General features: G+C 29.5%; 1 protein-coding gene across 1 annotated transcript in view; it reads right to left on the bottom strand.

Moving 5' to 3' along the window:
- Nucleotides 1-26,376, bottom strand: part of LOC123292172 — a 167,345-nt gene that overhangs the window by 6,446 nt on the left and 134,523 nt on the right. The gene's annotated exons all lie outside the window — the stretch shown is intronic.

Raw genomic sequence — 26,376 nt, 5'->3', positions numbered from 1 at the left:
GTTTCAGGAAATAAGTTTAGAAAAGTAAAAAGCGGTGATACCAGGGTTTTATTCTTTTAAAACTTGACAAAAGGCTTTTGGCTGAATTAAAAGTTTCCCGTGCCCCATAAACGGAATTTTATCACAAATAAAAAATGTTTCAGTCTTGTTATCCACATAGGTAAAACACTAAAACTATTACCACTTACTTTGGATTATATGTATATGCGCATTGATTTCAACAAAAAATGTAAAAAAATATTTTTGTTTATTTAGAATTTAATATGCATTAATGAATAGAAATGCTATTTAGAATGGCAAAAATTCGAATTTTTGGTGTGCTAAGAGAGTTTAAAAATGTTTAAAGGCTTCAGTGCTTTATAGGAGGGTTTACTAAGATCGGTTCTTGGGTCATATAGTTATACTTTATATAATATGTAAGTCACCGAGTTCGTAAGAATCGTTATTTTATAATAAATCTAGTCTGATTGTACACCGAAAAAGATTGTAAGCGAAAAATAAGATTTACAATCTAACGTTTTTGTTTTCGTAGGATTATTAATTATATCAATGGCTAACTGTCAGTTTACAATTTAACGATTTTGAGTCGTTAGTTTATAAATGAACCTACACGCTATCGTACAATCTGCAGGAGTTGACGCAGTGGTGAGGAGGAGGAGAAAATGTCTCATCTTCTCTGTCACTGCCCAGCTCTTTTCATGAGGAGATGAACTTACTTGAGCCAGCCTCTCTTTGACGACCTCTCCGACCTAAAGTCCGTCGACGTCAAAGCTCTCCTGCTCTTCTTAAACAGCTCCAAATGGCTCATGGAGTTGTAACCCTTTTTCGGTATCACAACGGACCCTATGGTCTAAGTTTGTCGCCCCTCCCCCAGGACAGCCACTCTAACCTAACCTAACCTAACATATCATACAATCCCTGCTTAGTCTAATAATTGTTATAGGTGACAAGTGTTTGAATTCATAGAGTAACAAATCGGAATGAAAAATTTGAAAGAGTGCTACGAAATATATGACTCTAAAGTTTAGATATTAAATTAAGTCCATTAAAATACTTTTATATAGCTCTTTGATAAATTATTGTTTATAACTATGGTTATTTATCACTTCACGTCCCGCTTCTAACACAGGCTCTGTTTCACTTGTCAGTAACTTTGCTTTAAATTAAATTATATAAATTTATTATTTATATATATTTTTAATTTAAAATATTTTATTTAAACACTTAAACTTAAATAAAATGATATGCACAAAATTAGCAGGTTTATTTATCGATTGATTGTCATTATAGAGTAATGACTTCTTTAACCAATCATTATGCTCTTTGCATTTCGTTATGAATAAATTACGACGTTACAATCTAATAAACAGTGTTAATTTATAAACTAATGATAATAAAAGCGTAATGTTGTAAGTCTTATTATTCGTTCACAATCTATCGTTAGTGTACAATCGAATTAGATTTATTATAAACTAACGATTCTTACAATAAACCGGTGACATATATATTATTATGTGGGTGATGATACTTATTGGAAATATTGGAAATTGTTGAAATGAGCACCTTCCGTTTATATTTTACATCATTTGACATGATTTGCATTTACAATGTATTTAAGAAAAGTGTAGGTATGTGTTATTCAAAATCAATGTTTGCCAGGAGAGATACGATTTTCCATTTTTATAAATTTCAATAGATATTTACGTTTTGAGGTCTCCTGATTGTACAGGTAAGTAAAATAATGCGTGAACCCTTAAATACAACCTAAATTGGAGCTTATCTTGATGCAAGTGTGTGTAAAGATCTTCTCTAGAAAAAAATTAAATCTGGGATCTTTGATAGCTGTGAAAATAATAAAAATAGTAGGGTTCTGTTGGAACAACAAATGAGTCGTTGGGGAGTATTTACTATGAAGTTGATATGGAGAGTTCAATTATTCGCTGATATGAAGGTCAGTACGAAGAGTGGTTGTTGAAATATTTATTAGTTGTGAATATATTTGGAAAATCAGGATTGTAAATTAATTTTGGTGGAAAATTAATGTGCCTTTACAATAAACAGTAAAATATATCAAAGTATGCAAATTATCCATCTATTTTATTGTATGGAGCTCAATTTATAAAGCGGAGTGGAACGTTACAACGTTTGTCGGATAGGTCGTGCATTGCAAGTGTCAAATTCATACTTCTTACTATCAGTCCAACTCTTCTCTGCATTTTTGATATCAAAAATATTTTGACACTCACGAAGCAATTATTAAAACGGCGCTTGATTTGTTGTCCGTCAATATGCCTGGATGATGCTTAAAATTTCAAGACACATTGTAAATTCATTATTTATGTCAGTGTGTTACATGGTAAAGAAAAATTATATTACAGGACCGTATTTATTAATATACATTGACTGAATTCATAATTGGAAAATTGTTAAAGCGATATATATATATATATAGTACGTATTACATACAAAATAGCAGGTGTAAAATGAGATAGGTTTTACATTATACAAAATTAATATGTGCGTCTTTCTCTTTTTATATTAGTTTATACACTGTACACTTGATACTAACAAATGTTAAAGTGGTGATACCAATTTGCACGCAAAGGTTCAGTAAATTTCATATTACGTAGTCAAAACTCATAGTTGTCATGTATTTAGAACTGCCATGAATCATGAACACAATAACTCATTTTCAATGAAGCACAAGAGAAAAAGTAATCCATGATACGATTTTGATAAATGACTTTGCCTAAAAAGAAAATGTTATTTTTAAGTACTGCGGTTTTGTTATACAATTCCAGACGATAGATTAATAAATTTAGGGTTGAATTATTTGGGAAAAGAATAAAGAGTTGTAAAAAATTAAATATTAAGAAGTTTTAAGTAAACTTTTGATAGCAAAAACCAATTTAAGGCATACAGGGGGCCGTTAAAATCATTAAATTGTATTTGCATGGAAACGACGTATTTGAAAAAAAAATTGCCAGTCATAGGGATTGCCGATAGAAGTGAAAACTTAGAACTTTTAGTATAAAAATTTGAAATTTCATAATATTTGAATTAAAATTATCAACAACAATCTGGTTTTCACATCTATTGACACTCTGAGCAACAATTAAATGCATGTTTATTGGTTTTTTATTATTTATATATATTACGGGCTGTACAAAATTATGATAAAATATAAATACAATTCAATTGAAATAACAATTAATAAACAATCATATGATTTGTGGGTAGTATTTGTATTTACATAAATTTCAATGTACTTGTTATATACGCAGCACTAATGTTACACAATACGTCAGCTGTATAGCTACAGATATCCTGCTAAAAACATGTCGGCGCGCACACAGCATGTCGGTAACGCGAACCCATAATATTTCCTCCCACCAAAAAGTGCCCAACGTCGCTAAAGAAGTTTTCACTTCAAAATATAAAATACAAAATGAAAATATATTATTCGTGAATAGATTTATCAACATTGTAAATTCCACAATATATTTCTCTTCATTGATAACGGTACGCTGTTCACAATAAGTGTCAACGGGTTTTTTTCTGTATAATATAACTTCAGCGAACTAAATGTATTTATTTATGAAAGACAATATTATTCTCTTTAATTAATTTTTTTAAATCATCACATAAAGTTTACAATACTTTATGACAAAAACGTGATTGCGTATTTAAATATAACACGTGCTCTCTACCTTATTTATAACTATCATTTGTATTTTATTGAGAAAATAAATTAAATCCATTATCTAAGATAATCGAATTACGATTTTATGAAATAAAAAACAAATCTAAGAAAATATAAAAATATAAGATTCTTTATACCACACATGTTTGTAAAACATCAGGGGTGTGTTAAATTTAGTCTAGTTTATAACGCTCAGAAATATTGACTGTAGAAATAAAACTTTGGTAAGATATTTATAAAATCATTTAATCCATTCTGTCTCAGAAACACAAAACTTTGGATAAATGCACTTGTTATTGTTTTTAAATTACGTGTGATTCTTACAATGAAAGTGATTATATGTATATGAACACCGTACGTTGAAAGTGACTGAAAGCTGTTGTGCTTCCCATGGAAAACCACGTTAACTTTCTATTTCTGTTCTAAAATACATGCAATCATGCTGCCCAGCACGACTTGTCATTCTTGTGTTTAATTCATTTTCCTGAGAAGACAATTTTAACTGGGTTGTGTTCTAGTGTGTTTTTAGAAACAAAAGTAGTATTCAATATTTGTGCTTTTAGATAGCGTAATAAACATTTTTTAAACATCAATATATAGTATAAAACAAAGCCGTTTTCCGCTGTCTGTCCCTATGTCCCTATGTATGCTTAGATCTTTAAAACAACATTTTGATGGGATTGAAGTTTCCAGTGAAGCGAGTAGCCAATTGAAGCGGGTAGTTCATAGCTAGTTTTAAATAATTGTTACATTGCAATCTACCAGACTATGTTTATGTACAAGAAATATAGCTCATTAAAATTTTTAAATTTTCTATCATATTTTATAAACTTACTTTAGTTCAAAATTTTTCTACTTGTAAAAAAATGTAAAATTATAAATTGTATCTTTCTTGCATTTTTTTTACTTGTAAAAAAATGTAAAATGTAAAATTATAAATTGTATCGTCGCTGCCTTTTTATATTCTTGTCTGTATGTTTAATAATAATGTTACAACACAGAATGGGATCCTATTATGTATAATTGTTTGCATATAAGTTGAATAAAATTAAGTTATGAAATTTATAATTAGTTTTCCTTCAACACTTTAGACAGTGATGGAAAAAAATTCGGCAACCCTTTAAATAATGTCAGATGATTCAAGATAAAGGGATGGAATTTCAACATGATTTATTTAGATTAAAGCGCCGCTGATGTGAGTGCGTTTTATTTTCACCAATTAATGTAACAAAAAACTACTAAAACCGACCATCCGCGAATTAAGTCCCCGCAAACTTTTAAAAATCCGTTGTATTTGTCTTGAAAAACTCTCCCAAATGAGCCATCACTTATTATTAATTCTATTTAAAAAGATTTTCGACTCGCCCTGCACAGTATCAGAAAACATCGCTAGTGATATTGTCGTTAACATATCCGTATTATAATCCCCTTTATCTCTAACTTTCTTTAATTGGAGGGTGGCCGAATTTTTTTCCATCACTGTAGATTATAATATTATTAAGTAAGACGGAAATTAACTTCCTTTTAATAATAATTTCCATCAATCAAACTTTTTTAATTATAAACAAAAATTCCTCTGTTTACAATAAAATATACTAAAAAATTACTATATCAAACAGAAGTATTTTCAAATTTTACTATCCAACAATACTGATATTGCATAAATATTCTTTATTAGTAAGGCAACTTGTTTTTCACATCTGAAATAAATTTAGTTTACGGTTTCTTAAAAGTGTGTTATTAATATCTCATATATATCTCTATATATTATATATGTGAAAGTAAGGATGTTTGTTTGTTTGTTTTTTGTTTGTTTGTTACGCTTTCACGCAAAAACTAGCGAATGGTTTTTAATGAAACTGTACAGCAATATAGCTCATACATCAGAATAACACATGAGCTATAATTTATAAAGATATATTAAAAAAAAAAAATAGATAAAATAAAATTTAATCTGACATTTACTATTTTAAGTTTTTACAGAAATCTTTAATTTATGGTTCAAAATGATGATTTTAGATGGAACAGATATATCCTCATCATTTTGAACCATAAATTAATGATTTCTGTGAAAAATTAAAATAGAAAATATCAAACAATTCATGGCCATCTTTTAGCTGCGTAAAACAATCCCTTCAAGTGTTATGGAAGGGGGACAAGTGAGATCAAAAGAGGTGCAGGTTATAAAGCGGTGGTTTTTACTTTTAAGCCTAGTAAAGCGGGCGGGTATGAAGCTAGCTCTCAATAAATATTGGTTACCTGTTGTGTGTGGTTGGTTCTAATATGCGGATGTGAAGCTTAGATTAAGTCGAGTTTGTAAATGAGCAACATAGGTCAAGTGGGTGTTGGGTCCGTAGGACTCATCTTGTAAACCGTTAGAGATAACACAAAAGTTTAAATGTAAAAAATGTTCCTTTTCAAAAAATAAACACTTTTGTTTGAAACATTTTTTTGTAAACATCACTATTTACTCACGAGAGCACACATTAGATACAAATTTTATAGTATTTATTAATATGGGATTATCAGTTATGTATGTGTGACATGTATAGGTATATGGGTAATGTTATAGAGTCATCAACACTGTCTATACATGGTATTTCAACAATTAACTCAGTCAATTGTTTGTTTTCACTTGTTTCTATTTGTATTAATATTATAATTAATATTAGAAAAGACTGAGTTATTATAATTACCTATATTTAAATTATATTAAGGTAGTACCAGCATGAAATCACTTTTCGACAGATTTGGCCGAATTTTTTTTCTCGGGTTTATAATAGCTTTATTTATGAATTCCTAAAATTTCATAATTTTTGACCGTTTAGATCGCGAGATATTTAAAGACAAAGTTCGCGATTTTGAGGGTCATGTCCCATTTAAAGCATGTAAAATGTCCGGTCTCTCCAACTATTTTTTATGATATTATTATATATTGAAGAAAAAGTAGAAAAAAATGTTTATACAATACAATTCTAAAAAAAAAATTTAGAAATTAATTTTCACTTTCGAGATATTAATTTTGACGTAAATTGATCGAAATTGGGACGTTGGCATAATTATTTCCCATTTTAAACGGTCAAAATTTCTGAAACTTTGGGAATTAATAGTAAGCATTATTAAATTCTTAAATTTAATTTTTCGTTAAATTCTGTCGAAAAAAAAATTGTACCATTGCTTTAACATAGAAACTGCAAATACCATGCTGGAACATCCTTAATAGGTAAATTACCATCAAAATATGAAAAATTTCTTCCTCGTTATCGGACTAAGGATAATTTAAAATATTTTTAAATGTACTTTAACCCAAATTTTAGAAACAAAATTTCCTTTTTTTCTATGTTAGATTTGGAACAGTAAAAAAGCTCTACTCAGTCATTTATGAGTTAAACTGAAAGCTGATCTTGGCTCTGCTTTAAATTCTCTAACAATGTTATAAAGTTATCCACCTACACGTATAGGTGGATAACTTTGGTGAATAGGTTCATGGTTCCTTTACTATATATATAATATAAGCAATGAATTTACGTTTTTTGTTTAAGACAAAAGTATCAGAATATATTTATTTGTATCGTAAATGGTCTTGATATCCAAATTACGTTTAATTAAGTGTGTAGGTACAATATATACATTTGGTGCTAATAAATGTTAAATTATTATTCATAAAATAATTAACCATCACGTGTGTTTGCACGTTAATATTTTTTATTGTAATTAAAAAGTTAATTTCACGTCATCTATTACATGCTCATAATAATAAATTGGAAATAATGATCTTCAAAGAAATTGAATATTTTAAATACATCCCTATATATTATAAATATGAAAGTAAGGATGTTTATTTGTTTGTTTGTTACGCTTTCACGCTTAAACAAGCGAATTGATTTGAATGAAACTGTAGAATAATATAGCTCATACATCAGAATCACACATTAGCTATTATTTATAATGATATATTTTAAAAAATAAATTAATGTTTTTGACATTTCATAAATCACGGTGAAGGAGCCAACTTATGGACATCTGCCAATCAAGGTTATCAGACATACTTTTTACATTAAAAACAATTGAAACCTGATTAATTATTTGGCATTTCATAAAACATGACAGAAACAATTTATACCCTTTTCCATTTTTATGTCACCTTTAAGGTAATAAAAGAAATTTCATATTATTTTATTCACTTTTTAAAAATCTTGCCAGTTATTTTCGGACAAAAACGCGGGCGTAGCCGGGGGTAAAACCTATTATACCATAAAATAAATAGGTAAAAAAATAAAAAACCCGACTACGTTAAATAAAATCTGTAGTTCACATAGCGAGTCATAATTGGGAAGATTTGAGACGGTCTAGATTTTAATGGGATTTGTTGATTTTATTTTTCGCAGTCGGATTTTTTATTTTTTTTAATTATTAATTTTATTTTTGACCCAGCACTAAAAAAAGTCTTTTACTATGCTTTATTAAACTTTTAAACCAATTTATCATTTCTAATTAAATTTAAACATATAATTTATATAAATCCTTCATTTTGATACTCTATTCGATAGGTTTTGTTAATTTCTTTTTTTAACATATTACTTTTTCGTTCCAAAAATCCGCCATGTTGTTTTGTTTTTTCAAACACTTATCTAAGAACACTTGAGTTTTTGAACAAATATAATGTTTTACCTTAGATGTTGAAATCCATTGAGCCATTTGGAAAATATGAGTAATAGAAAAATGTACAAACATAGAAGGTACGCGCGAAAAACATAACCACTCATTGACAGTCGGGTGAAGAGGATTTGTTCACAAATACTTAGAAAAAAATTCTGCGTCTCCATAGAGACAAAATACTAAAATTCGCGTATTTCATAAGTGGGGGAGGGGGTCAAAATAATAGACACCTGCGGAAGTTTATATCTGTTTAATTATTTAAGTAAAACGAGTTATGTAAGTGTGAAGTTGCTTATGTAATTAAAATTAATTAAATTATTGAACTTTTTTATTCAATGAGTGTTCAGTTGATAAGTCGTCTTCTTTGGTTGATATTATATTTCACATAAAATAGTATGAAATATTCTTTCAAATAACAATGGAAATTTGATAATACTTCATACATAACTTCTTCTACTTGTGTGCAAATTTCGTTCCATTTTAATGAATAATCATTTCTTTTCGTTGAAGCGTTCAATAAAATATTATAATTAAATAAATTTTGTAATTTAAAGTTTAACCATGAATCGAATTTATCGATTTTAGTGATATCATTTTTCATTTTGACAATTTTTAACCCCCGAACCCAAAAAAGGGGTGTTATAAGTTTGACTGCTATGTGTGTCTGTCTGTGGCATCGTAGCGCCTAAACGGATGAACCGATTTTGATGTTTTTTTTTGTTTCGTTTGAAAGGTAATTAATGGGGAGTGTTTGTAAGTATGTTTCAGGTGTGAGTTTGGGGTTCCGTACCCGGATCAACTAAAAAGTAGGCGATGATCCTCAAAATTGGTTGTTTCAAGAAGGCTCTAAGGAAATGGTAATTTAGTGGATAGTGTTCTTAAATTTATAATTTCACTTGTAACCTATGTGCTGTTTGAACATCTTGTCATCGACATAGAAATGAATCTACGAGTTGACTCTGTTGCAATCTTCCGTCACTTTTTCCTGAATGTTAGTTCAACCTTAATAGCTCAGTTGGTTAAAGCGGAGCCAATTCAGTACGCGGTATACCTAAGGTAGCAGGTTCGATTCCCACCGTCCCAACAAAATGTTACTTTAATTAATGATTGTGCTGGACTGGTATAGTGCATGGTATACGCATAAAGGAATTGTATTCGAAACACCTCTCAAAATGATTGAGGAGCTAATAAATGGAATTATCAGCAGAAGGGGGAAAAAGGCACATCTGATATCACAATGGGTCCTATGGTCTAAGTATGTCTCTCATGGACAGCCAAAAAACCTAACATTACCTAGGGCAATGACTTTTAAATATATGATTTTTAAATAAAAAGGGCAAACATAAAAAAATCGTCGAAATGTGAAAATCGAATAACAAAAACTGGGAAACTCGCTTTCCGGAAAATCGAGGTAATATTGAAATTTTATTTGAATTGAAATTTTAAATTATTGGTATGTTAACGTACAAATGATACTCTCTAAATTAATATCAATAAATTTTGAATGGTATCCTTCACTTTCGTTGTGGTGGTGGACACGTAATATTCAAATTGAAAAGCAACCTTAGAAATAAAATGATTTTACTAAATTATTGTTAGAAATGTATTTGTTATATAATAAAGCTTACATGTTACTACAACTAAAAGAAAAATGTATTTAATTTGGGTTTCAATAAAATTTTATTACGTTGTAACATAATCATAGAAGCGAATTCTATGATTTTTTTCGTCTGGTATTTGAAGGATTTTTAAAGGCTGGCAAATACAGAAGAATGAGATTTGGATTGGTTGTTTAATTTATAGAAATAAAAAGTTTTCTTTTTTCTTGCATTTCGAAGATTTTTCGAAGATGTCTGCTTAATTATTATTATCTATTATTACATGAAAAGAATAGAAAATTAAAAAAATTCATAGCATCACATTCATGCCAAACTTATCTACAAAACATATACACGCAAATGGTTTATTTCCCGGATTAGCAAATTTTACTTTCCACTTGAAATTTGGTCCCATATGTTTTACGGGACATTATTTCGGAATAATAAAGAATGACTTATGCTACTTTGATATTATACAAGTGAAATTTACAAAATTTAAAAACCCCCGACAAATGCGATTTCATTCTTTTTCATTTCATTCCGATTTTTGGAAACTTAGCTATCAAATGTTCTCAATCAAGTTCGATCGTTTAGGGACTACGATGCCACTGAGAAACACACTTTAAACTTAGAACAGCCCTTTTTAAATCAATATTAAAGTGATGGTTAAGGACATCAGATGAGATGTTATCAGAAAGGATAATTATAGAGCCATCACTTTTTGGGACAAATTTTTGGAAATACAGTGCAACCTTAATATAACGAACCTCAATATAACGAATTCCTCGATTTAACGAATTTTTCGCAATCCCCTTGAATTGTCCATAAGAGTCAATATAAAATATACCTCTACATTACGAATATTTTTTGCGAACAGCCTCTTTATAACGAATTTTCAACTACATAAAAAATTTAAATACCTCTAAATAACGAAATTCGTCAATTCAAAACCTTTATATAACGTATAAAGTCCCACCAATATATGACAGTTAGTATACTCCATAGTATGTAATTCATGTCGCGAGAGGTTCCGACACTTTTTTCCTCTTTATAACGAATTTTAGACCAACTTAACCTCAATATAACAAACCTCAGTTTAACGAATTACTTGATATAACGAATATTTACTGGTTCCCTTCAGATTCGTTATATCGAGGTTGCACTGTATTTTAATTAAAATTGAAATATTTGAGTTGACTTTGTTCTTTTGAATTATTGTTTTGAATTTACGAATAATTTAACCATTTTTATTTTCGAAATGAATTGAGCCAGGTTTATTTTACCATTCATTTCCATAGTAATTATTTATATGTTAAAATTGTATGTCTTGCCTTTTCCAAACTGAATTGATTTTGAAGATTATCGCCAATTTTTTAGTTTTTCGGGTATGTAACCCTAAGCTCGCAAAAATTAAAACAGACATACAAACACACAGACACACACACATAGCGGTCAAACTTATAGCACCCCTTTTTTTTAGTTCGGGAGTTAAAAAAGAATACGAGTTCCACATCAAAAAATTTAAATCCATGAAAGTCAACAAATGGGAGATAAGTGAGGACAAGGGAAGTAAAAGCTATAACGCGATAGTCTTCGTGTTTAAAAGGATTACATTGCCTAGCAAAGCGGATGATTAACTGCAAGTAATAAATACAAAATTATTATAAGTTCCTACAAATTTCAAATGAAGGGTATCACATGCTGGCAAGTATTATGAGCCCTGTCAAATTTCCACTTTATGTTTCAAGTTGTTTTTTTTTTTTTAAATATATTAGAACACTGACGAATTTTATACTTACAGACTTTTCTACAGACAGGCAAACAATTTTTTGCTTATTTAAAATTTTTGTATGCTGATTCTATTTTGTACATCTATACAAGTTACACAATGAAATATAACAAGTTTGAAAAAAGGAAAATTTTTGACATGTATACATATTATACGTTTAGAATGTATAAATACGATTGGCTATATGTGCTTGAAAAGAACAGGGTATTTATTTTCGTTTAGCCTTGCGTGAAATAAACTTAATAAATAAATATAAGAACAGACTGGACTTCTAAAAACGGTTTTATATATTATATGCATTTCTACTGTGTTTGTATTAACATTATGTAGCTTTTGTTTCAATAACTTCAGTAGCTTTCTCTCTTAAGACTACCTAAAAAACTGGCATCGGGTGATTTTTAAGGGGAATCAAAATGTAGCATTTTTGTTTATACGAGGGCGTTTTTATGGTTTTATGGTCAAAGAGAGGTAAACTTTGTTATTTTAAATGGAACTATATAATTTTTGCAATAGATTCTTGTTTGATATTTGCCACTATAAAGAAACTTTTGTTAGAGAAACATTGTTCCTAGACTTCAAATTTTAACATCTAATTTCAACAATTTATAGGTTTAAATTTTCCATACCAAGAATGAATTTTTTTTATATATTATTCTTAGGGCATTTGCCTTAAAACCATAAAATTAGGCACCGAAAATTAAGGTCTATGAAAAAATTTTCGAAGAAAATGTTTTTTTGCGACTAAGAAGAAGAATCTGTAACAAAAATAAGTAGTTTAAAAGAGAAAGTCTTGTTTGATTATAAAGACGCTTCCGTATAAAAAACCTTTATTGACAACTGACCACTTTGCCCATGAGAAGCGGAGTTGTGTGGGTGCTGACAATATGTAGGATTCATTCTATATATATAAATAACATTCTATAATTATAAAACAATTAATAACTATCAAATTAAAATGGAAATAGTCCGTCAACTACTCGACCTCATTCTGCAAGATACTTTTGTGCTGTGTTAGTAAGTCTCAGAAATAGATCTTATTTTGTATAGTTTCCCCAAGTCTAATGAAAGCGTTGTGCAGGTTGAAAATATATTTGGTAGATTTAATATTTCTAAAATCTATCCAAAATTAGATATTTTGAATAATTAGATAGATTAAAAGAATGGAAAATGCTTTGAAATCAAGGTAGTACGAGCGCCAATGCAAATGTTGACTTGGGGTTGAAATTATTTGGACCTTATATTTTACTTTACGATAAACTTTGTTATAACTTCACGAATGTAGACGAAATAAAAGAATAAAATTTTTCAAATTTTCCTTGGTTTTCGAAATATTGAGAGCTAAATAATAAAAAAAAATGTTTATATTTTTTGAAAATTATTCTAGATATCGAAAATTTTTATTCTTACATTTTGTCTTATATTGTCAAGTTATTAACAAAATTAACCATAAAAATTGAAAAAATATATTTTTTTAATTTATTAAGGCTATATTCTTTTTAGATACATCTAAAAATCCTGAATTTTTTTTTTTGGGGAAACACCGTAGTTGGAATATGTAGTTTTTCCTCTTTTCAATGTCTCAACTTATATTTTATTTTCCAGTATCCATAATACAACTAAATATATACTTGAACGAACTCTCGTATAGAAATGGTATGATATATGTTGTTATTTCGAATCGAAAACGTACCACAAAATTCTGTTTAACTACAATTTTATTCAATAAAAATGAGGCAACTTTATACCATAACATGTAAGATCACAGCGACTTTGGTTCGAAAGTTACTGGAAATATTATATTACGAGTAGTAAACTGAGAGCTTGTACGAATTTCTCCTGGCGATTTTCTTCCTTGTGTGTCCGGAATTACTTAATAATAATAAGTGTTATGTTTGTACATTACAAACGTTGACCAATATGCTCTTTCTTTTAGCTCGATCGTATGCCGGATGAAAAATTTGATTGGCATTTTCGATTTCACATGGCAAGCTATCCAGGTACCTTAATCGTCTTCTCCCCCGTTTTTACACCCTTCTACCTTTCCCGATAGTGTTAAAAATTATAATTTCCCTTTTTAATTATATATCCCAAAAATTCCAGCTGTCTTTTGTGAAGAGTTTTTAATACTTGTTTTTTCAGTCCAACCTTTCTCCACACTTTATCAATCGAGGTATAATCAGTCCATTTATTTTCAATATTCTACGCTAACACCATGTTTCACACGCTTCCAAAGATTTCCAGAAATTTTTATAAATTATCCAACTTTCACAATCATAATTTAACACACTCCACACACACGATTGTAGAACTTTTTGTTTAGTGCTTTTTAGAACTTATCACTTTATTACATAAAATTTGTTTTAATTTGTTGAAAGTTATTTTCACTAGAGAAATGCGTCTTTTTATTTCGTTTGCAAACCTTTGATCAGAGTTCCAAGATATATGTGCTTATCAGCCTTTTTTATTTCTTCATTGTTTATCTATGCACTAGGTGTTATTAATTTGGATTTGTTTGCTACAACCATGGCTACTGTTTTCTTTGTGTTTAAGAACATTCCCAACTATTCACTCAAAGCCTTCACCTTATTTATAATGTTTTATATCTTATTATTCCATAAACTGAAGAAGAAATAACAAATAGAAATAAGAAATAAGTCAAATTTGATAAAACATTACGTCTATCGGTAGAGATTTTTTTGACCTTAGCTGTAAAACATATAAACAACAAATGTATTCTTCCATCAACGCCTTTTCTCATATTAAAACAAAACAGCAGCAATAACACCTTGTTTTGTTTGCCGTTGTTTGCGCATTGGGTGGATTTTCAGTAGCATTCGAATTGAATGATATCGAAATGGATATTATATGATCATGATCACACAGCCATAGAGACACAGTGATAAGTGTAATAGTGTTTTGTGACCTAGTGTATACTACCACATTTGCGTGCATGTTCTACGCTCATGGGATTCATGTATTCGAACCTATTTGAATAACTTTGTTTGTTTATTTGTTGCAATTATCAAGTCCGTTTCTACTTAATGCTGTTTAAATAAAATATGCAATTTCATTCTATAATAAACATAGACAGTGCCTCCAAATTTGCAATCTTTCATAGCAGTCGTTTTGAAAATTTTCACAATAAAATTCTTTTCTAAAATTTCGAAAGTTTGTATTTAGAAAAAGCCGAATCACGTCTATGAGCTTCAAAATCCTGCTGAAATAGCTGTTGAACTATCCGGTATATAACAATATGTAAAAGCTTGAACCCAATTAGAATGTAAAGAAATTAACGATTCCAGTTTCTTAACATGCGTGATTTATGATTTTATCATAAATCAGTATAGTCAGTTATCGATAAATGACCCAGCAAAAATTTAATTTTTACTTTTTTGGCAAATAAAATACTGTGTTTTGAAAAGTATTAGAAATGTTTTATTTTATTTGCTTCGACATTAAAATGCTCAAATTTATCGATTAATCTCTGAGGGTAAGCACATGATAATTTGTAAATATTCGAAATATTTGTATTTTTTGGTATTAAAATGATTTGCCTTAAGTTAAATAAACAGCACTTATTTGTATAGAAAAAATAATCCCAAGAACAAAAACTAAACGTAATTTAATTCTTTGTGCATCATTCTTTCTAGAGATTGGTATTTTTTTTACAGTAACAGTTAACATGAGGATGGCAGTATCGTCATCCAGGGCTTGTATTATATTTACAATTTTAATTAAAGAGAATTTTAAAACATATTATTTGTTTCTCAAACAAGTTGACTTTCTATTACCGTTAAGTCAAACAAGTTGCATAACAAATAAAGTTATCTTAGTAGTCTAAAACTTGATTGTATATTCGTACAACAAATATACTAGAAGTCTAGCTGTCCAAGGACGTTCTCATCAACAAATTCAAGGACAACATTGACATATTATTGTTGATATGTAGGATTCAGGTACTTCAAACGACCTGGTGATACTCCTGCTTCAAAAACACCTGTCCGGAAACCTATTACGGGAATCCATTCGTAGTGTACACAGGTCTTTACTAATACAACATTTTAAAAAAACTGATAATTAAAGAGAATTCAGAGTAGTGGTCAGCACACTAAGATCGTATTCCAATGTAAGAAAGTTCGAGTCCTCTTTCCGGTAAGTTTTATGTAAACTATTTTGAGTAGTAACTTCTTATACAAAAGTATCTATGAAGTTAAGTTTTAGTTTTTAAAAAAAATTAAGAATTCACCATTACAATTTTCAGTATCAGAAGGTTACGATTTTACTATGATGTTTTTACATAATAATTTTCTCCGATTTACGAAGGGTTAAACAGACCTATTTTGTACGATTTACGATATTTTAAATAAACAAAGAATGCAAAGTGCCTCTATTTTTAGACAATAATTTAGTTTATAGACTCTACGTAAAACTTTGTCATTTATCTATACTAAAAAATTAAATTGACGTGTCTGTTTTTAGTGTCAAAATAACAGCACTTTTCTTAATGCATATGAATGTTTACAAGGTAGTTATAAAGAATAACCAATTTTATATTTTGTCTGTTTGTCTGCTCGTAACGGCTAATCTCTAAAACCGCTGAATCGATTTTGACGGGACTTTCACTGGCAAATATCTGATATTATAAGGAGTGCCTTTGGCTAATTTTTATTTTAGAAAAATAATTCTTGCTCCGTGCAGGTAATTTTTTAAAAAGTTTCCAGTTGGGTATTGTCTAATGTATTTCCATACTCAATACCATTGCGTATTAGAAAGGGAGGATAATTATACAGTGATAATTTACAAGTTTCAGTGATTTTGAATGACAAAAAGCAACGTGAGACTAAATAAAAAATATAAATCGATATTTTTCAAAAATATTATCGATAACTATACTTGAAACTTTTATCAGTTAACAATTATTTAAACTTTTAACAGAATTTCAAAAAAAATTTCAATTTTCTATAAATTTAAAATTTATTTACTGTTTTCCTACGAATGCACATAGCGAAACAGGTTGGAGAATGAACGCCATTAAAGGATATTATATGGTATCATTAATTAAAAAGTTGAAATTGTTAAACAAAGCAGGCGAGGTACGGCTAGTAATCAAATAAAAATGATAATGGATGGATATCTTGTATAACCTCCATACCTTACTTCATTTCTTGGTGCAAAATGAACGTCCAGTTTGACGTCACCTTCATGCCATATAAATTATCATACTTTATACATTTTTTTTTTCAGTTAATTTTCTTAAGTGTTATTTTATTCAAACATTTTAAAATTTATAGATTTTTTACAGTACCTACTTTTTAATGTTATTATTGTTTCATGAAAGTAGGTACTATAATGTAATTTTTATGATTGAATTAAGAAATTTGAGGTTTATGATCAAACAAATGCTCAACAACTACTCTCTATTATTTTTATTTAGAACATTTCCTTTTCAGGGAAACTGGAAATATGATCGCTGTGAATTTTTAGTAGTCCAGCCTGCGGAACAAATTAAAAAAAAAAAAAAAACGAAAAATCATTACTGAGCCAATCAAAAGCGATATATAATAATAATAATAATAACAAAGTCTAACATCCCAATTGTTGGGCAAAGGCCTCCCTAAAGATTTCCACAGATTGCGATCCTGAGCCTTTCTCATCCATGCTTTACCGGTAAACGTGAGAATTACACCCCGAAACCGTTTGAGCCGTCTCCCTCGATTCTTTGTATTTCTATACGGTGTCCATACAGAACTTTTTAGCGTCCATCGATTGTCTTTGAAATTGGCAACGTATCCGGCCCGCATCCATTTCAAACGTTTAATGCTAACAGTGACATCTTTAATTTTTGTTTTATTCCTTTTTTTGGTGCAGTTTTTTTTTTGTGATAAATGTATGTTTAGCATTAATCTTTCCATTGCACGCTGATATGTAACTTTCGATATTCACCTTCTCTGTGTGCAAATATTTGACAACCGTACGTCAAGATCGGCAAGATACATGTATTCATAATTTGCTTTTATTTTAATATTAATGTTACTTTTTAATATAAGTTTTTAAGTTTCAAAAGTTTTTTTTTTACCAGGCGGTAAAATCGGTATAGCGTTGAAAAAATAATGGAACGATTGTTAAAGTTTTATTTTTGGACATAAAAAAAAATAGGATCCAAATATGAATAGAAAAAGTTCAATATAATAACCTTCGGCCGTTGCTTAAATTAGTATTAGGAGAACATGTTTTACAAATAGTACAATTAGTCTATAGTCAAATCATTTTGGCTAGTTTATTTATCAAATCATTTTCAGAATGTATGATCATGACACGCTCCCGTGGTGAATGAACTAGTAAATTTGTAATAAAATATTTTTGAAGATGTTCTAAAAAAGCAATTTTAATCTCCTTCCTATCCCCTTCTATTTCGATTTTTGATTTGGAATATATATAAAAGTTGGAATGTTGAAGGATAAATTTCTTTTATAATTAAAATATCATTAGCATCTTTTTTCATATTGTCTAATAATTTTTCAGCACTGATTTTGTATATATAGAGTGGGACAGAGAAGTGTGAAATTTTGAACACGCTATAAGAAAATAAGTCGATTAATCAAGGATCTGCGGTTTTTTTTAAATATATGGTTAACCCTGTGACAACATTCACTGATTATCGTTATTTTTTTACTTTTTAGTGCATTTTAATTTATTTTGGAATAGTATTTCTTTTGAAGTCGGTTTTCTTTTTGTTAAAAGTTTTTTTTGTTTTGTGATTTTTAATGAATCTAAAGTACACTAACTAATTTGTTACTAAAAAAAGAATCATCGAAGTGATATTGAGTAATTTGTCCTCTTGTCGTGCATACTTAATGCAAATTTAAGACTTTTATGGTTTTCTCATGGATGCCGTTGTCAGAACTGGATCAAAATGGGACCAAACGGGAAACACCAGCTTTCAAACAGATAAAGAATCATCAAAATCGGTTCACCCAGTCAAAAGTTCTGAGGTAACAAACATTAAAAAAAAAAAAAAATACAGTCGAATTGATAACCTCCTCCGTTTTTTTGTGAAGTCGGTTAACAACATACTAATATTATATATATTTTATCAAGAGATAGTTTATCACAAGATAGTTTGCTGTGGAATATATTTCGTCAAGGTTCCTCTTTGTCCGGAGATATTTACGCAAACAACTTTACATAAATAACTGCATTTATTTAAAAGCACGATTCAATTTGCTTAAAAACACAATTAATATTCTTCAATACTTAATTTTCTGAAACGTTTTTGTATAGTTTGAGGTAATAAAAAGTTAATTTGGAAAAGTTAATGTAGGTATATTTGTGTTTATAACGTTTTCAAAATCGTTTGATTCTCTGCCCATCCTGTATAAACCTACATCTAATAGAATTTTCACAAAAATTGTATTATTTTTATTTAGAACTACGGTATCCGGATTATATATTTTGTTTTTGTTTTTTTTTTACTACCTGGTGAGATGATACAGGGGAGTATAAACAAAAATTTATGTAATTTAATTCTAGTAATATTTCGGTTATTCTAATACAGAACAATATTCTATGAGTTGATTGCACTATAATCTAGCAGTACAATCATTATACAGGATGGACCACTTTAATATATGATGGCTAATAGCTTCTTTTGTAGTTAGCCAATTAAAAAATAACTTCAACAAAAGTTATAGATTTTGATGAGGAACATCACGTTCTGACATCAAATTGGATCTCGTTCTCTGGGTTGCTTTTATTTAGTTAATTTAGATCCTAAAAGGTAAGAGATAGAATAACACTTACACTTAACACTAAATTAGAAAGTTAAAACGATGTTCGAAAAAATGTTTGTTGTTGGTGCAGGGAAGTTCAATATCAAAAATATACAAAATAAGCGTCATTTCTGTATAAGAAACTTGTATATATAAGTATAAGTATAAGAGCCTAAGTGGGCGAGCGGTCTAAGGCGCTAGTCTCCGATCGTTTGTCCACTTAGACTTAGGTTTCGGGTTCGAATTCAGGCAGCGGCAGTGTGAACAATATATAAATAATGGGTGCGGTAGAATTAATCACATTGTCGTCGCTTAAATAAAAAAAAAATAATGATGTGAGTGGCTTTTATTATAGGCGTATATGCCAGAGAAACGGAGGTTAAACCCCATTATTATTATATTATATAAGTTTTGCTTTATATCCGATCATCGTGAAAACTTATATTTATTAAAATTTAAAAAACCCCCGACAAATTTTTCGGGTACGGAACGCTAAACTCGCACTTGAAACATATCTAAGAAGACTCTTTATTCAATTACCGTTTTCCTTAAAGATTTTTCTATGCTGCTCCAGTTTTGAAGATTACCGCCATTTTTTAGTTTTTTTCGGGTACTGAACCCTGAATTCGCATGTGAAACATAGCTAAGAACACTCTCCATTAAATTACCTTTCAAACGAAACCAAAAAATTAAATAAAAAACGGTTCATCCATTTAGGCGCTACGATGCCACAGACAGACAGACAGACAGATAGACACACATAGCGGTCAAACTTATAACACCCAAGTTTGGGGGTTAATAAATAATGAAGAACGGAATACTTTTTACAATATTATATTCACAACACTTAAATTTCGCAACACGTACACGATGTAATCAACTCACTTAACATTAAAATGTTTAAAAACAATTTGCTGATGAATTGTGAGTTATTACTTCTTAAATTAATTATCAAAATTTTCTTCATTTACATTTTATGACGCCTGTTATTTTGTATGAAGTTAATCGCTACGGATCACTAATTGTTATTATAGTTTTCAACTGTTGTCAGCTGCATTTAATATAACATTTATTATACAATCATTGTATATAACTTAACATTTACACACATAAATAATATAGTCAACAAAGCTATCAAAAGCATTTTTAAAATACCGATGCGATGTCTCTCAAAAAAAAGAAGATATATATAATAAAAATCACCCCAAACTTTTTTTGCAGTAAAGTCAATAGAAAAATTTATTGTTCTTGGTCAATCTCTGTAACACATCTTTAAAAACATATTGTACCAGTTAACTTCTACTAAGTTTTGTAATGATCCCTTAGCTGATTAGTAAGCAAAAATTTTAACTAAAAATATTGGTTTCTATTATTGAAAAAAGTAGCGCTTTTTTTCTCTTTTCTTTTTAATACAAACTGTTTTGACGTCAGGTATACTTTACTTATATAGTCTAGTATTTTCTGTGGCTGAAATTTTTGGTTTTTTCTATAGCTAGATTGCAATGTTAAAATTCCCGACTGGAAGCTGCATGAATAATTAGAAAAGAGAAGGTCGCTCTTAGTTCAACTGCTTCCCTTAAACAAAAATATGCAGCCCATTTTTCTGCATCCACACCAGGCTTTGCAAGTTATAAAATTGCACCAAAGCATATTCTATCTTTACATTTATTTATCTTTTATTTATTAAACTAAGTACAAACATGTCATATAACAAATTTCTTGATGTGGGTAGAATTAAAGAGATTGGAAATTAAAACCAAGATTAGATAATAAGTGCGTCAATTAGTTTTGAAGAGAACTATGCAGACATTCGTCTATAGTTCTTGAAGAGAAACAGACGAAAATTACCATACGCATAGGAATTTTGCTCTGTCTTATATATAAAATCGATAAGTAATTAATCTCCCCGAATATTAAAGTATTGTTGTAAAGAATGATTGAACACTCCAATGTTTTTTTACTCTACAATTTGAAAAAAGGTTGTAGTTAAAAGATCTCGCTAAAATTTATAGGTATTTTTATCTGCAGAATAAAAAAGACACGTGTTTCCTCAAATCTCAACAGAGTCTTTTATTATCATTTCAAGGTCACACAAATATGGCGATTTATTATTTTTTTTTTTGATACAGAATATGTTTGTTTGAAATATTGAAAAAGTATCCAGCCATCTCTTTACTTCTAAGACATCATGTATAGACATTCGAATAATACCTTCTGTATATTAATAACGTCACAAAGGCTTTGCAAAAAGCAGTTACTATGTTGTTTACAAAATATAAAGGTTAGTATGTAACTTTATTAGATAGTGAACAAATAAAATATGTCTATACTATCTTGATACCCGCCCGTTTCACTGGGCTTTAAAGTAAAAACCGCCGCTTTATAGACTCTGCCTGCCTTGATCTCACTTATCCCCCTTCCATAACACTTGAAGGGATTGTTTTACGCTGCTAAAAGATATGCTCAATTTTCAAATTTTTATATGAAAAATAGTCATAAATCATTGAGTATACCAGAAAAGATAGCCATGAATTATTTGACATTTGCTATTTTAAATTTTTACAGAAATATTTAATTTATGGTTCAAAATTATTGGCATAAATCGGCTCTATCTATGATCATAATTTTGAACCATAAAAAGAATTTCTGTAAAATTTTAAATAGTAAATTGTAGATTAAATTTAATTTAAAAAAAATATATATCTTTATAAATTATAGCTTATGTGTTATTCTGATGTATGAGCTATATTGCTGTACAGTTTCATTAGAAACAACCAAACATCCTTACTTTCACATTTATAATATACAGTGATGGTAACTTGATTTGTATTAATTACATAGGTATATCACAATCTATTATCAAATTCATTCATGTACAATACATACTCAACATTGGTTGTAAGAAGCTTAATAGATCTTTAAAATAAATATAATAATACATGTATATTAATAATATTTAATAAATATATGTATACTTATAATTTAATATTTGAAATCTTATTAGCATGACAATAATTTTGTGAATATGAGAGTGAAACAATTGTAACGAATAACATTTGCGAACAGAATTATTATTTTAGTTTCCAGTTGGAAATGAAATTATTATCCATCCACATATACACACAAACAAACTTTACATGCATAACAATTTCCATATGCTTTTATATATTTCATGGTTAAATCTTAAATGTTCTACAATATGTCCAATCAAATATTGGCAAGATAATTACGGAAGCTTGAATGGCTCACTGTCAATTTATGAGAAAATGGCGCTACACTAGCTTAATTTTTAAATGTGTGCTACCCACAAGTACAAAACCAACTTTTAAAAAGTCACTAGTTCACTTTCAACAAGTGCATTTGTGACTTGTTGTGGCATTCAGGAACCGAACCCTTTTGAAGATGTCGATATTTTGTCTTGTGCAGATTTCTAATTATAACGTCATAATAAACACTTAATAATGCTTTTAAAGGTTAGTAATTAGAAATGTGCAGATGCAAAATAATACATTAATAATGAAAGCATTATATTTTTTAAATAAAACTAAAGAAAATTTTCAACTAACTACATAAGACAAATTATAAACAATATCATAATATATTAAATCCGGACATATAGTTATTAATAATTCCAGACAGTTTCGGTAGTATATAATTAAAGGATAGTCATCACCGACTGATATCTTCAAAAAGTTTCGTTTCCATAATGCCACAATTCACAAGTGCAATTGTCAACTAATGACTTTTTACTTTATTATATTATAAATATAATAAAGTATTGTGATCGAAAAAAAAATCGATATCGGAGTTTCAACGGAAATACACGTTTTGAGGGTCCCTGATTCCAAAAAAGTGGTTTTTAACAAATGTTGCCTCCGTCGGTATGTCGGTATGTCTGTTACCAAGCTGGAGCCTTCAATTTTCAACCAATTTTATTCAAACTCGGTACATAGGTTCAGTTTGGTCATAATTCCAGATGATTTTTTCATTTTTTCCCTAGGCCTTTTTTTAAGGGCACTTCCCTCTAGACCAAAACAGGATTATTGGGTTTTTCTCAAAAACGGCTCTAACGATTTCTATTAAACTGGGCACAAGGCTAGACCTTAAGGTGTTCCTAGGATTGGTATAAGCCCCATATCCGGGAAAATTCGAGAAGGCCCACACTCTTGGGAAAAACTTTTTTTTGGGTTTTTTCAAAGACGCCTGTAACGATTTCGATTAAACTGGGCACAAGGCTAGACCTTAATATACCTTTCCTAAGATTGGTATAGCCCACATATCCGGGAAAATTCGAGAAGGCCCACACCCTAGGGAAAACCTTTTTTTGGGATTTTCTCAAAAATTGCTATAACGATTTCGATTAAACTTGACACAAGGCTAAACCTTAAGGTGTTCCTAGGATTGGTATAGGATACATATCCAGGAAAATTCGAAAAGGCCCACACCCTTGGGAAAACCTTTTTTTGGGCTTTTCTCAAAAATGGCTTCAACGATTTTAATTAAACTTGGCACAAGGCTAAACCATAAGGTGTTCTTAGGATTGTTATAAGCCACATATCCGGGAAAACGCGAGAAGGCCACACCCTAGGGAAATCATTTCAAAATACAGGAAAATGGGATTTTCTAGGGAGAGGCTGAGGGGATAGCAGTGTTCGTATCAGGGTTTATATCAACAAGGTCCTAGGTTTGATATAACTACTCTCTGGGGCCCCTTCCCCTGGAGCCGTGGGGCTGGAGGGAATGAAATCGTCAAATGTGGTCAAATCAACTCTACCCAAAATTGATAAAATATTATTTAAAATGTCTTTTTAAGTAACTTTTATAACTTGGTAATCTGTGCTTAACCTCACCCTTACCAAACTACATCTTTCTAAATAGTATATTAAATCCAATAAATACCTTAGCTTAATATTACAAGAGTAATATATCAATTTTATAATATAATAAAGTCTTGTCCGATGTTTCGGACCGTTTATTTAAAGTAGGTTTTACACTTGCGGGTAGTACACATTTAAAAAATAAGTAGTGTAGCGCCACTTTCTCATAAATTGACAATGAGCCATCCAGGCTTCCGTAGATATTAAGTAAACTTAAACACTATGAAAATATTTTTAATATTCGATATTTCAAAGGGGGGTTGCAAGTTTTAAAGTCTGTAGATGTTTGCTTTTAGGTACACGGCTTTTCTTTCGATGTCTTGTAGTTTCCAAACGGAATGAGTAATTTTCAATACTGGTTTTGTTTTAATGCTAATTTAATCGGAATGGTTCTGCTGCGACCGCAGTTGAATCACAAGGAATACCAAATTCTCTTGATTATTATCGAGATCATTTCATTTGAGTGGAAGCTTTATGTGTCTAATTTAAACAAAACAATAATACTGTTACATTCTGTTCATAGAAAAGACGTGTACTCTGGTTAAAACATAAAGTGTTAAAACATTGAATAATAATACATCTTTCAGTAAAGAAGTAAAATTATACAAGAAAAAAAAAAATATATATATATATATATACATAAATACATACATATACAGAGTGTCCAGCCGATAAACATTGGTATTTCAAGACCGTATTGCTTGTTCGACTAACTATCGATATAATAATAATTTATGTTATTTAAGGCTGGCTTGCACAAATTTTTGACTGGCGTGAAATATTCTTTGATTGGGGTGAAACTTTATAATTTGTTTAAGAATCCTCTGAAATATTTATTGGTGGAAAAAGAAATTTATGAAGAAAAGCGGTTTTACAGATAAGAATGGTTAAAGTATAATTGAATTTCAAGCACTGAGATGATACTCTTCACTCTATCGATTTGAAGTTTGGATATGTTATAGATATTCATTTTCTACCTGCCCTGCGTACTTTTATTTTTCGAAAATCCTGTTAATTTTCCAAGTTTTCATTGTTTACACTCTTCTCTCTCTCTTTACACTCAGTGGAATAAGAAAAAATACCTGGGTGTGAACAGTGAAAATTGTGAAATTTAGCAGGATTTTCGGAATATAATACTATATCATTTAATAACCAGGGTAAGTAGAATATGAACACCTATAAGATATCCAAATTTCATCGATGGAGTAAAGAGTATAATCGCACTGCTTGAAATTCAATTGCAACTTTACCCATTCTTATCTGGAAAACTGCTTTTGTTTATAGATAATTCTATATACTTACCAAAAATGGATATCTTAAGATGGTTCTTAAAAAAATCATCAGGTTCTTAAAAAAAATGTTCTGTAAGCACGATAACTCAAAAACTAAAAGAGATATCCTAAGAAATTTTCATAGCGTGCTTAGGACGAAAAAATGAGGTCGAGTTCGTAAATAAGCAACATAGTGCAATTGGGTCTTGGGTCCGTAAGATCCATTTTGTTAACCGTTAGAGATAGAACAAAAGTTTAAATGTTCTTTATAAAAAAATATACAACTTTTGTTTGAAACATTTTTTTGTAAACATTACTGTTTACCCACGAGGGAAAAAATTAATTATCTTTCATTACTTACGTGACATAAAAAAACAAACAACAATTCCAACAATTAACTCAGTCAATTGATTATTTTCACTTGTAAACATAGAGTTTGCTTTTATTTTTAAAATAATTGAATTTCCTTTGTAAAGAATTGTAATGTTCTAAATAAAGTATTATTTCCTTTGGACAAAAAGGCTTGTGATATTTTAGTCTTAAAATTGTTCAAAGAATACCATCTTGAGACTTGAGAGAATGTTTTTATATTCGCATACACCCTATACATATATTCATGTTTAACGAATGAAGAGTATTATAATAGTCAATAAAATTAAATTAAAAAGAACACATTTAAGTTTACTATGTATAAATGAACGAGAGCCCGT

This window comes from Chrysoperla carnea, chromosome 1 (genome assembly GCF_905475395.1).
Source record: "Chrysoperla carnea chromosome 1, inChrCarn1.1, whole genome shotgun sequence".
Lineage (NCBI taxonomy): Eukaryota > Metazoa > Arthropoda > Insecta > Neuroptera > Chrysopidae > Chrysoperla > Chrysoperla carnea.
The sequence above is the reverse complement of the archived record's forward strand: the minus strand, read 5'-3'. Positions and strand labels throughout refer to the sequence as shown.